This window comes from Pinus tabuliformis, chromosome 1_2 (assembly GCF_031772625.1).
Source record: "Pinus tabuliformis cultivar Carrire ecotype Pingquan chromosome 1_2, CPIR1, whole genome shotgun sequence".
NCBI lineage: Eukaryota > Viridiplantae > Streptophyta > Pinopsida > Pinales > Pinaceae > Pinus > Pinus tabuliformis.
Window position 1 is genome coordinate 732037543 of NC_142298.1, and position 13240 is coordinate 732050782.

Consider the following 13240-nt stretch of genomic DNA (forward strand, 5'->3'; position numbering starts at 1 on the left):
ACTTCTCCATTTCAACCTCAATTTGTCTAATCTTTATGTTCTACTCTATAATCAGTTTCATCATGTCAGCCTTATGTGCCTCATTTTCTTCAATGTCTTTGGTCAAGGGGTCCTCTGTGGCTGGCAGCTTAAGCTGCATTCTCAATGCTGCAATATCCAGATTCTTCTTCTTGATAATCTCCTCTGCAACATTTACATCTTTAGGATCATATCCTATCTTTACCACCAAATCTTCCAAGATTTGATCATATTACCCTTTTGTAAGGAGGATACCTTTTCCATTTTCAACTGAGATTGAATATTGGTAAATAAAACATGCAACTTAGACAATGACATAACAATGTTAGTTAAGGTAGAATAAAGCATCTCACTAGTCTATGTATGCATCTCCATTTGATCAATGGGATGGATGTCTTTGGTGCTGAACTCAAATGAAGTACTTTTATAGTCTGTTGATGTTTTCGGATGTGGAATTTGGGCCTCAAGAAATTCCATCTGCATCTTTTCCTGTTCTGTGTCAAAAATTGATAACAATCTGCTCTGTGAGCTAGAGGTCTGCTTCTAAAACTGATTATAGGCATTGTTTTTAAGAATCTCATTCTTGAGTTTAATTTCTCTATACCTATCAAAAACAGTCTTCTCCTTCTCTCCTTGGACATTCTATGAATCTAGTTTTGTTTCCTTCTGACACTATGGTGATGAAGGTCCAGTAGAAGATGTTACTAATTTGTTGCTTGTAGGTGGTGAGTCTATAATTATGATGACGTCATGCTCTTCTGTCTATTTTTATACATCTGTCCTAGGAGTCAATTTTCCCATTTTCCTGTAACTAATCCTGAATTATTTGGCCTCACTTCCTGTTGTTGATGATTATCCCTCCTCTCTTTGTCTTTTACTTGTTTTCTCCTGAGGAGTGGGAGTCTGTAAACTAGAAGTAGAAAAGAGTTGTTCTTCAGCTTCTTGCAAAGTATTCTCTGTCCATTCCAACTGATTTGCATACTTTTCTATCTCAAGCCTTGAGGTATGGATGTAGGGAGTACTTTTATTTTCTACCCTGAGCTTTGAAATAATACCCCAAGGGTCATAAGACCATGTAAAACTCAAGCTGAGTTTCATCTCTTTAATAATTTTATCTACTTCTTCCCCTACTGTCCTAGTATTCCATATAAATGGGCCCACCTGTGTCTTTATGCGAAATTGTGACTTCTTCTTAGCCACCACAAAATGAATATCATCATAATTTAACATCTGTCTGATGTATCCCAAGGAAAAACTCCTCATGGGGAGGTATTTAGGCAGTTTGTGTGGTGCCAATTCGCATCCATAAACTTTGATCTTTGTGTGATTTTGGTATAAATACCAATCTCCAGTCTTGACCTGATCTGTTAGATGTAAAATCTTTTTGACATCTTCACCTATTTTGGGTTGTATGGCACTGTTTAGGATGTTCATTGCTGGGTGAAGAAACTCCTCAATAAACTGCTTGTAGGAGAATTCCTGCTGCTCTTTCATGACCAATGAAGTCCAGAAAATCACAGGCTGTTGATTTCCTTCACCATCTGGCTTCTACATTGAAAAATTGAACTTGTCTGCTTGATAATAAAGGGACATGTAAATTAAAATGGAAGTGTAATTAAACACTTGCTCTATGGGAAATTTTAGAAATTGTTCATGAATGTTATCAGCTAAGAATTGACTGAAATTGAATACAATTGATGGCTTACTATCTGTGGAAAATATGGAGAGGAAACCTAAAATGGGCTCATCTACCTACTGATCAGAATAATAACCCAAAATATAGGAAGTTATGGATATAATTTTCTTAGCTTGGTCAGGGAAGATGGAGGAAGGTTATGGAGGATTATTCTTAGGTAACTGGGCATTTTCGGGCAAGAAGATCTCAAAGATTTTGGCTCTTGTAGCAAAATCTAGCTTATGATAAAGCTGGGTAAGGGCTTCTAAGGAGAAAGGGGCACTATTTTCCACAGGGGGAGCTAGCATCATCTGATTTATAGAATGGGAAGTAATGGTAAAGAGGATGTCACCGGATGGGGCCATGATAGCTCTTTGGGTAGGGACATAACATGCTTGACATTTTCTGGTGAATTCAGGGGCTTGGAAGGTCAGAGGGAAGATATAATGGGGAATATTTGACTCTCAAAGTCCAATTTCATTAGCCTTGTCTACATGCTTGTCTTCCAGCAAATAGTATAGCTCTAAGAACTCACAATCACATTGGGTTTCATTAATCCGATAATCCCTAACAGCTAAAGGGATATGGTATAAATCTACGGAGGGAGGGATTAATGGATTAACATGTTTATCTTGGGCTTTTCTCTTTTGAGGCATGACTGTATTAATGAATAATTATAGTGAGAGAAAGAAAGGCTTATCAGGAATCATTTTAAGTTGAATGAGTTGTCAGGGGAAAAAAGACAGGGTGTTGTCAATTCCGATCAGGTTCAGGAAGAGGAAATGCTCCGAAAACATTCGTTGTGTAAAAGCTATCAATTACAAAGAATGAGCAGTAAAAAGGAGGAAAGTGATGGTTTTGAAAGATTTTTAAAGGCAAAGAACGGTGAAATTCATTGGAGGTGGCACGGGACCGTTAAGTTTGAACGTTTACCTGGGAAGGCGAATTGAATGTCAAACGGTTATTTTCGTCGGTAGAGGAATTAATTGGGTAATGGCTAGACGACGAGGCAGAAGTGAGTGACGGAGGTGTTGTGGTGGGGACGTGGTAAAGAGGGTGAGGGTAAGGCGGTTTCGGAGGGGGTAGAGGGTGGTAATTAGTATTACAAGAGGGGGTACGAAATACGGAGAGGGCGCCACATAGGGATGGGGCTCGACAGAAGAAAACAAACTTTTCGAAAACCCACCCGATGGTAAAGGTTGGATGGAGAGGGGGGGACAAAAGCGAACGAGGGTCGTGGATGATGAGGGCCATTTGATTCCGATGCTTTGAAAACGACGTTGATTAACCGTATACGACAAAATGAGATTTTTCCATATGTGCCTTTACTTTTTGTATTTTGGACTTAGGATAAAGGTTAGGAATAAAACATGTAAAAGGAATTTATCCCATCATGCCCCATTTATCGTTTTACAATAACATTAAATCCTAGGATAAAATAGCATAGGTCTATATTTATAAAACCAACTAATTTACCTGCCCTTAACTAATCTAACATTTTTTATTCTTCTAAGGGGTGCACATTTTTTTATTTATTTTTTAAGCTGTGGTTCACGGTCACTGAGTGTCCGCTACATCCACGGAAAATATCGGGGCAGTTCCACCCGAAGGGATCTGCCCGTCGGCCAATCTTAACAGGCCTAACCCCGAGGGCGTCGAGGAGATTTGACCCCGTGACCTCCCAACTGGGAAAGTGCTTAGCAACGGGAACTCGACCATTTGAGCTATCCCTTGGGGCTTCTAAGGGGTGCACTTAGACTAGCAAACCCACCTTATTTTCTTTTATAAAAAATGAAAAACTATCTAAATCCTATCACTTATTTCTCCTATTGATTCATATTAAATAGTTGAATCAATGTCATTTTCTACCTAACTACTGATTTACCAAGATTAAATTGTTTGGCAAATATTTATTCTCTAGTCTAATTTACAGAAATTTAAAGATGTTTAACCATGATTGTATTGTATGATTAAACAAATAACTAGTCATTGTGGCATTTTAAACAAGTTGCACACAACCTTTATTTATCAATGATGAAGAAAACTATCTATCAGTAGTGGCATTTAGACTTGCAACACTTTCAGTATTATTTCTTTTTGTTTTTTCTTTCTTTTAGTGGGGTTCAATCTTTTCTTCTTTTTCAATATTTTTTGTTTTTCCTCCTTTTTTTATTTATACCCTCTTTTCATTTTTTAATTCTATTTTTTTTTTTTTGGAAATAATTTGCAGATTGACAATTATTTACAATATAAGATTCATGAGATAAAATACCCAATCACCTTGAGATCTTATAAACTATAGGACCCTAACAATGTCTCCAGTTGGGGATGGCACTATCCCTGTGAGATGCCAAGAACATTTGATCAGTAGCCTTGAGTGTTCTATTTCAGCAATATCAACACCTGATTTCCTTTGATGTAGTACTTATGGTAACATGTCAAATGAAGCTTAGGGCCTTCTCTGCGGGCTTCAACTTCTGTTAATAGGTCACCCAATCAAAATAATAAAGACAATGATATTTACAATGATTGATGTAAAAAAATTCAATTGCTAAGAGAAATAGTGCTTCAACATTCAGCCATTCACAGGTCCACCAGGCATTTTTGTTCCATCTAAATGTTTGAGAAAAAAATGCATTGTGCCCTCTGAAAGCATGAACGATATACGGTCATGTCCAAAAATTGTCAAATTTTTCATGCTTTCCTTTGTCCTCTCTTTTGGAATCCCACTTTAAAACTCTATCACACGAAGTGAAATCATTTGCTTTAGTTCTTTTATCAAAAATATTTTTGATATTCTCCTAGATGACCTCAGCCTTATTATAGACTTCTTCCCTAGATTGTTGCAATTGGATCGTTTGATAAATTCTCCTTTGGATGTCATTTGGCTCAACTTGCAATTCCTGAATTATCTTCATAACTGGAACTCCCAAAGACGATGGAAACATATCATCCATTCCATAAACTAGTTGGTATGGTGACATGCCAATTGATTTCTTTAATGTGAATCCATCAACGCAAAGTGCATTTATCAACTTGTTGTGCCATGAATTTTTGTTCTCTTCTAACAGCTTTTTAATAATGTTTACCATACTCTTATTTGAAGATTCAACCAACCCATTACCTTGTGGGTAATAAGCAGTTGAATGTCCCAAAGAAGTATGTTATTTATTTCAGAAATGTATCATTTTCTTAGATTTAAAAGCTGCAACATTATCTGTAATGAGCTTGTTTGGACAACCAAATCTAGACAAAATATTGGTTTCCAGAAATTTGATAATAACAACATCAGTAGCCAATCTGGAAGGTGTGGCCTCAATCCATTTGGTGAAGTAATCAGTAGCTGTGAGGATCCATTTGTGTTGGGAAGAGGATGGTGGATGGATTTCTCCAATGAAATCTAATCCCCATTGTTGGAAAGGACTTTCAACAGATATGGGTTTCAAAGGCAGAGGCAATAGTTTTCTTTTCCCCTCAAATATTTGACATTTGTGGCAAGAGGTTACCTTCTTATGAACATCAGGGAAAAGGGTAGGCCAGTAAAAACCAACTCTAAGGATCTTGTTAGCAATGGTTTTCCAGTATAGGTGTCCACCACAATCACCTTCATGGAATTCCTGCATTTTTATTTCTGCATCATCTTTCAATAGACACTTCAGTGAAATACCACCAACATCTTTCCAATATAAAACAATATCTATGATGATAATTTTCACTACTTTCAATTTTAGAAATCTAGCCTTTGTCTTAGTTAAACTAGGAGGAGCATTTAATTTGAATAAAACAAAAATTAGGTCTACATACCAGGGTGAGGTCATAAAATCCTCATCTAATTGTGGAGTCGCCTGCTCCTCTTGATCATCTAATGAAGCTGCAAAGTTGATATCCAATGCATTAAAGTTAGATTCGGCCATCAATTTGGCTCCTTTGATAAGCTTGGTGGGCTTGATTTCCATTTCATACTCAAGAATGATGGCAATCCATTTGCCTCCTTTACCATCTGGTCCATTTTGGGTTAAAATATCCTTAACCACAACATTTGGTACATAAGAAATTATGTGAGAATGGAGGATATACACCCTGAAGTCTTTGATTGCTTTTATCAATGTGAAAGCCTATTTTTCCATTATATTATATTTGAGTGCATCATCCCTTAAAGCCTTGCTAAAGAAAGCAATGGACTTTTCAAATCCATCATCATTTTTCTATAAAATGACAGATGCAACAATGTGTTCAAAAGCGAATGAAAAGATTGTAAAATTCTTAGTGAAATTTGAACTGGTGTTTTTGTCAATGCTTGTTTAACATGATTAAATCATTGCATAGCCTCAATGTTCCATATGATTTATGAATCTCTTTTTAGCATATTTTTTATATTTCTGAGGAGTTCTACAAGGTTAGGGATAAATCTTCTTAGGAAGTTTATTCTACCAATAAATGATTGAAGTTCCTTAATATTTCTAGGATGGTTTATTTTTAGAATGACTTCAATCCTTTTGGGATCAATTTTGATACCTTCCTTAGAGATGGTATGACCAAAAAGTTTTCCCTCTTCAAGGCCAAACAAGGTTTTCTTAGGATTTAGTGAAATCCAAAACCTTCTACATTTCTAAAATACTCTTCTCAGATGTAACAAATGTTCTTCATCGGTTTTAGAATAAACAGTAATGTCATCTATATATATCACAATAAACCTGCCAATTTCATCAGCAAAAGCAATATCCATTGCTCTTTGAAATGTGGCTCCAACATTCATTAACCCAAAGGGAATCTTCACATACATGAAGGTACCCCATGGAATAGTAAAGGTTGTTTTATCTTGATCATTAGGGTGAACTAAAACTTGATTATAACCTGAGAAACCATCTAATAAAGAAATCCTGGAAGACCCAACTACCTTTTGTAGAATATGATCCATTTTTGGTAAAGGGTATGTGTCCTTTAGGGAGACTTTATTAAGGTTCCTAAAATCTATACACAATATGATTTCACCTGTTTTTTTCCTAGTTGGCACAATATTGGAAACCCATTTAGAGTACCTAAGAGGAACTATGCTTTTATAGCCATACATTATTTTAATTTCTTTCTCAATTAAAGGCATCAATATTGGATTTATGCTTCGAAGTTTTTGTTTAAATGGTTTCTGATCCTCTTTAATTGGAATTTTGCGTTGTATAATCTATGTATCATATGTTTTTAGATCTTCATAGCTCTAGGAAAAACTATCATTGAATTCCTTGAATAAAGCAATGTATTTTTGTTTTTCAGCAGTTGGGACTGATTTGGACAGTTTTATGATTTTGGGATCTTTGTCACTGCCTATGTTGCATTCTTCAACTGCTTCTCTTATGGGCTCAATCTTAGGCTTTTTGGCCACATCATTGAAATCAAATAATTCTTCAAGTGGAACTAGACCTCTAGGTAAAATGTTATCCTTTAACTGAAGTGTTTCAAACTCTTCTTTTTATGGATCTATCTCATGTAATTCTAATTTATTTACAACTTTATTTATGTGTATATTTACATCTGATTTTTCTAATTTCCTTTCTAGATTAGAATGTACAACTATTTGATTTTCTAATTCAAATTCCAAATCTATATTATCATCTTGAAATTCATCTTTAGATTGCAGAAAACTTTCAATTTGTTCATCACTGCTAAGCACCTGCCAATACTTCATTTTATCTGGTACAATTGGTTGATGTTTCACTTTCACTGTATATTCTCGATTAGGGTAAGGCATTTCACAGGAGCTAGCTGAAAATTCCAGGCTATTTGGAATGATATTTTGTTTTCTAGGGATTGTAGAAAGGTCATATTCTAGAAAACTCTCTAGAAAATAAAGCACAACATTTATGTATGCTCTCATTCTAGGGTGTTTCATCGAATACTCTCCTTTAATTTGTTTTATAATTAACTCGACATCTCCTTGAATGGAGATCCTCTTGGCACCTAATTTTTTCAACAATTGCAATCCTAATATAAGGGCTTCATACTCTGCTATGTTGTTTGTACATTGAAATTTGTGCTTGTATGAATGACCTTCAACATGATTATTTCCTGTATTTACCACCCAAATTCCTGCTCCAGAACCATCTTTTCTACAAAAGTCATCAAAGCTCATGTTCCAAGAGGTTCAGGAAGAGTGTTTGGTTTGGATATGTTTTAGGAATCTCAGTTTTTGCTTTGATCACTTGAGTGTTTATGTCTCCATCTTTATAAAGAATGAAAGAGTCTAAATCTGAGTGGACAGAATAAAGAGGGTAGTTGTGAGGTTTCTCTTAACTACTCACCACGAATTTCATCAAGGTTTCCCTATATCATATTATTTGCTGCCCAAAAACTGGTATGGTGGCAAAGGTCATATCCATCTATAAGGTTCCTTGTAATTTTGCTCCCCATGAGCATGACAACAACACGCCATACTTAGGGGGAATATTTGCAACCACTATATCCATTATCGGACTTTTGACCGGGATTTGACCTAAAGTAACACACAAGTCTTTGATGAGACCTAAAAATCTTACTTTACTAGAATCAAAGGAATATAGGTCTTTGTAAGGTCTGGTAATATCAAGTCCTAACTTCTCCATAACGGCTTTAGGTATTAAGTTGTGGGAAGCCCTTGAATCTAACATAGCATTATGGAGGATCTTATCAAGAATATTTAGGCTAACATAGAATGGAGGAACACCCCCTTCCTGTGGTTTTCCCTCAACTTCTAGCCCAAATAAGAGTTCTGGTTGGTCATCATTCAAATTAATAGAATATGTGTTTTCCCCTATGTTTAGAGATTTCATGACTTGAGGTCTATACATATTTTTGTTCATTAACTCTATTAGGGGAATAGGAATTTTCATTTTTTCTAATTCATTCTCAATGTTGAACAATGTTTGAATCTTAATTAGGTTGGGAAGATCAGATTGCTCTATAATTTATTTTGATATAGGCTCTTTTCGTTGACTTGTGGTTGGGATATCAATTTGAGTAGTTTTGGAAACATTATCAACTATCTTTTTTATAGGAGTTTCTACTTTATTTTTTCCAAAATTATCAACAGTCTTCTTGAGATAATTATATATGGTTTTCTTAGCATCAATGTCAAAGGATTTCTTAGCATGATTCTCAAAGTTCTTACTATTGAGATTATCTGAATTCTTTTTACTCCTAAGGTTATACTGCCTATGGACTTCCATGATGGCATTTTCAAAACCTTGTTTATATTCATCTGATTCCTTAGAATCAAGTTCAGTTTGAGCTAGGAGGAAAAGTTCTTGCTCCTCTTGAGTGAGAAAAACAATTTCATCATCATTGATTCCCATCAGATTTATTTGACTGTCATCTAAATCTTCAATAATATTACCCTCATCATCAGTATAATTTTCCTGAAAAGGAGGCTGGACTTGCTGGTCTGGACCCTTTTTTTCTCGTTGTTTGATTTGGGGAACATTCCTTCTGAAGTTTTGGTTCCTATTTTGAGGAGAATTTTGGTTTTCTCTCATTTGAACTTGATCATTTATGTTTACTCTTTGCATCATATTTTCCACTACCCTCACTAAGTTATCAATTTTGTGATCAGAGGTAGAAGTGGAAGGCTCTTCTTTAATGGTAACCTTGTGTTCAGATTTTAGTTTGGCCTTCTTGGCTAAGATGTTAGCTTCAAATTTTATAGCATTGGCTTGCATTTCTTCCAAAGTTGTCAGGTCTCTCTCTCTAAGTTGATATTCCATGTCTACATCAAAACCATTAGGAAAATAAATCAAAGATAGACCAGGGGATGGTTTGATGTCTTGAGGAATTGCATTGTAAACAATGTTAAACCATTCATAGTATTCCTCCACAGTTTCATTTGGCTTTCTTTTCAGGTTTTTGTATTCATTTAGGATTTAGAGTGGATTTTTCTTGATCTCCCATATAGCTAAGAAAGTTTGATGGAATGCATCAAGGTTGGCTATACTTCCTGCAGGTAAAATCCTAAGTCATTTCTTGACATCACCTCCTAAAATTTGGGCAAACAATCTCATTTTTACATCTGCTTCATCTACTTCTTGAAGGTAAAAAACATCATTCATTCTATCCACATGCTGTTGAGCATTATGAGAACCAGTGTTATCAAAGGTCAGAATTTTAGATTGGTAATCTCTAGGCATAGCATTTAGCTGGCCTGGTAACACCAAAGGTGCATACCTACCTGCCATAACTGGTCTGAAAGATTGATTGGAAGATGGACCTATGGTAGGTGTAGTTGTGATAACTATAGGGATGGTAGGAATAATAGTCTGAGAAATTACAGGTGAAAAAGAGATATTAAGAATGAGTAGGACTAGGGAGTTGTAGATGAACATACTGGGAAGATTGGGTGGACAAAGAGGCCACTGCAACTGTTAAAGCAGAAAATTCAACAGATTGTTGAATATAAGCTTCTTCAATAGCTTGGTCCAAAAATGAAACTAGACCTTGTAATTTATCAAATTATTGTAGGGATTCAAGATCAGGATCTCTTTCAAGAGGTTGGGTTTGGGGCATATACAATTGTAGTATGGATTTATCAATGATAGTTTGATCTACAAAAGTTTCAGATTTTGATCTAAACAAACTATGCTGGAAAGGCAAATCAAACTCTATATCTTGAATAGTTTCAAATTTCTCTGGAAGAGAGTTAGAACTAGACGAAGGGTTATTCTCAGGAAGAGAATTGAACCTAGAAAAAGGACTATTACTACCCTGAATTTCTGTAAGAATTTTATTTCTCACCAATTTCTCTGGATTATCTACAAATTCAGCGGGGTTGAGATCAGGGTGAGCTCTAGTGAAAATTCTTTTGGGAGCCAAGTCTATTAAAATTCATCACACAACTCAATAAAATCAAAATTAATAACACACTCCAACATATACAGGATAACAACCTCATATCATGTATTTCATTATGATATATATGCTTTAATGTATAGAAATACTGATTGAATACCAGGGAATAATGATCTTTCAATCTAAAAAGTTTTTGTCCCTAGTATGGTCACCACTATGTTGTCATTCTATATTTTTGAGGTTGAGGGAGTAAACACATAGGAGAACATCAAAACCACTTTGGAAGCTGGGATCTAGCTCTACCAACTTCAGAGAAGGATCTCTCTGTAAAATTTAGCTTTGTTTTATGTAAATTTTAGGCTAGTTGTGACTGTATTGTTGTTTTTATTTGATTGTTTGGTTTATTAAACTGTCATAATTCCATTGGGCTATGGATTCTAAAGATTAACTGGATTTGGCATCAAAATTTAGAGGAGTTGCACAAGGAAAGCTAGGTTGCACTATTTGGATCTTTCAGAATATTAAATGGATTGTGAAATAGCAAAAATGTAAGATTCAATAGAAATTAAGGAGCAACTAAGAATTCCTTAATTTGACTTCAGCATAAAACATGAAAATTACTAACAGCTAGAATAGGGTGCTCTAAATAACAAATCCTATTCATCACAATTTCTATTAAGTAATTGAGATTTTCATAATAACAAAGAGAGAAAAATAATGTTTAAACAAATAAACTGAAGAAACACATCACCATTTGGTACACCACATGAATCCTGTGAAAGGTCCATGTATTATTGATGCTCCAATACTTTGAAAATTAAAATATGTAGAGGAAATTACCTTCAGAAATAAACCCTTAATACTTCAAACAGTGAAGTATTTATACAAATAAATACAAAATCGTTGTCAAAGCCGACAGTGTATTATTAGCCTAATTCTAAACAATAAGATTTATCTCTGGCAGAAAAATAGGCGACATAGACAATTTCATGGAAAGGTGGCTATGCTTTGGTGGGTTCGGTTGCTGAATCAACCCGAAACAGTGTTGCATTGATGTGCTGGCTGTTGTGCTAGCCGTTGTCTTTACGACATCCTAATTATTATTTAATCTAGTAAATCACAAAGTTCTTCCCATCTCTTTTCATCTGGTATGGTTAATTTAATTACCCTACGATAAATCTCATCAACCTCAATGTATTTTTCAAAAGTTGGCTTCACTATAAAAACAATTTTTACCTCATTTTGGATGTAGAAGTCATTTGCCATGGTTTCTAAAAATGCTCTTGCTATCATACTGCCCTTTATCCCACTAAACTTGACACTGCTTCTGGTCATTTCTTTCATTTTCAAAACATAGTCTTCCTGAGTGATTAATTTATCATTAATCACACATATGTTAGGAAACCCTTTCTAGATTAATGCTTCAATTTTGTTGCAGAACCTATTTACTCCCAGCTCTAATGTTTCACATCTTTCCTCTAATTGATCAATGAGGTTTCTTTTAGTCAAGACTTTCTTGACTTCCAAAATAGTGGTAGTCCTGTCACTAACTCCTAATTCTTCAAGTTCATATTTAGACTTAGAATTTAGGAATCTGATAATGTTGGAGGCTTCTATGGGCATATCTCCAAGCTATTCCCTTACCTGAACAATGGTTTATGTGGCTTTTTCTATTAACTCCTTCTATTCGAAGATTTGGATAGATGGAAAAATCTCATTCATAGAGTCCAGAATACCCATCCAAATGGTTTCCTTGGCTTGGGCCAAGGTCTAACCAATTGATGTATCCTTCTCTACCTTCTGCAACCTCTCCAATAGTCTCTGTGATTTTTTCACTTCAGCAGGACGAGAAGCTTCAGTTCTGGCTTTCTGTTCTTCTAGATCTTTGAGCTGTCCATGCAAAGTCTTGATTTCTTCTGACTGGATTGACATGTTCTCCAATGTCTTTGTCACCTGTTCAACACTTGAAGTATGAGTGGAAGAAGTGGCTGCAGTGGTTGTTCCTATTACTGGAAGCTGAGAAATGGGTATGGCATCCAAGGGGGCAGTGGCCATCTTCTGACTCTGTTCTTTCTCCTTTATCATCTTCTCCATTTTAGCCTCCATCTATCTAATATATATGTTCTGCTCTATAATCAATTTCATCATGTCAACCTTCTGTGCCTCATTTTCTTCAATGTACTTGGTCAAGGGGTCCTCTGTGGCTAGAAGCTTAAGGTGCTTTCTCAGTGCTGCAATATCCAAATTCATCTTCTTGATAATCTTCTCTATAGCATTTACATCTTTAGGATCATATCCTATCTTTACCACCAGATCTTCGAAACATTTGATCCTATTATCCTTTTCTAATGAGGATACCTTTTCCATTTTCAACTGAGACTAAATATTGGTAAATTAAACCTGCAACTTGGACAATGACATAGCAGTGTTAGTTAAGGTAGAAGAAATCATCTCACCAGTCTGCTTATGCATCTCCATTTGATCAATGGGATGGATGTCTTTGGTGCTGAACTCAAATGAAGTACTCTTGTAGTATGTTGATGTTTTCAGATGTGGAATTTGGGCCTCAAGAAAGGCCATCTACATCTTTCCCTATTCTGTGTCAAAAACTGATAATAATATGCTCTGTGAGCTGGAGGTCTACTTCCAAAACTGATTATAGGTACTGTTTTTAAGAATCTCATTCTTGAGTTTAATTTCTCTGTACCTATCAAAAACAATCTTCTCCTTCTCTCCTTG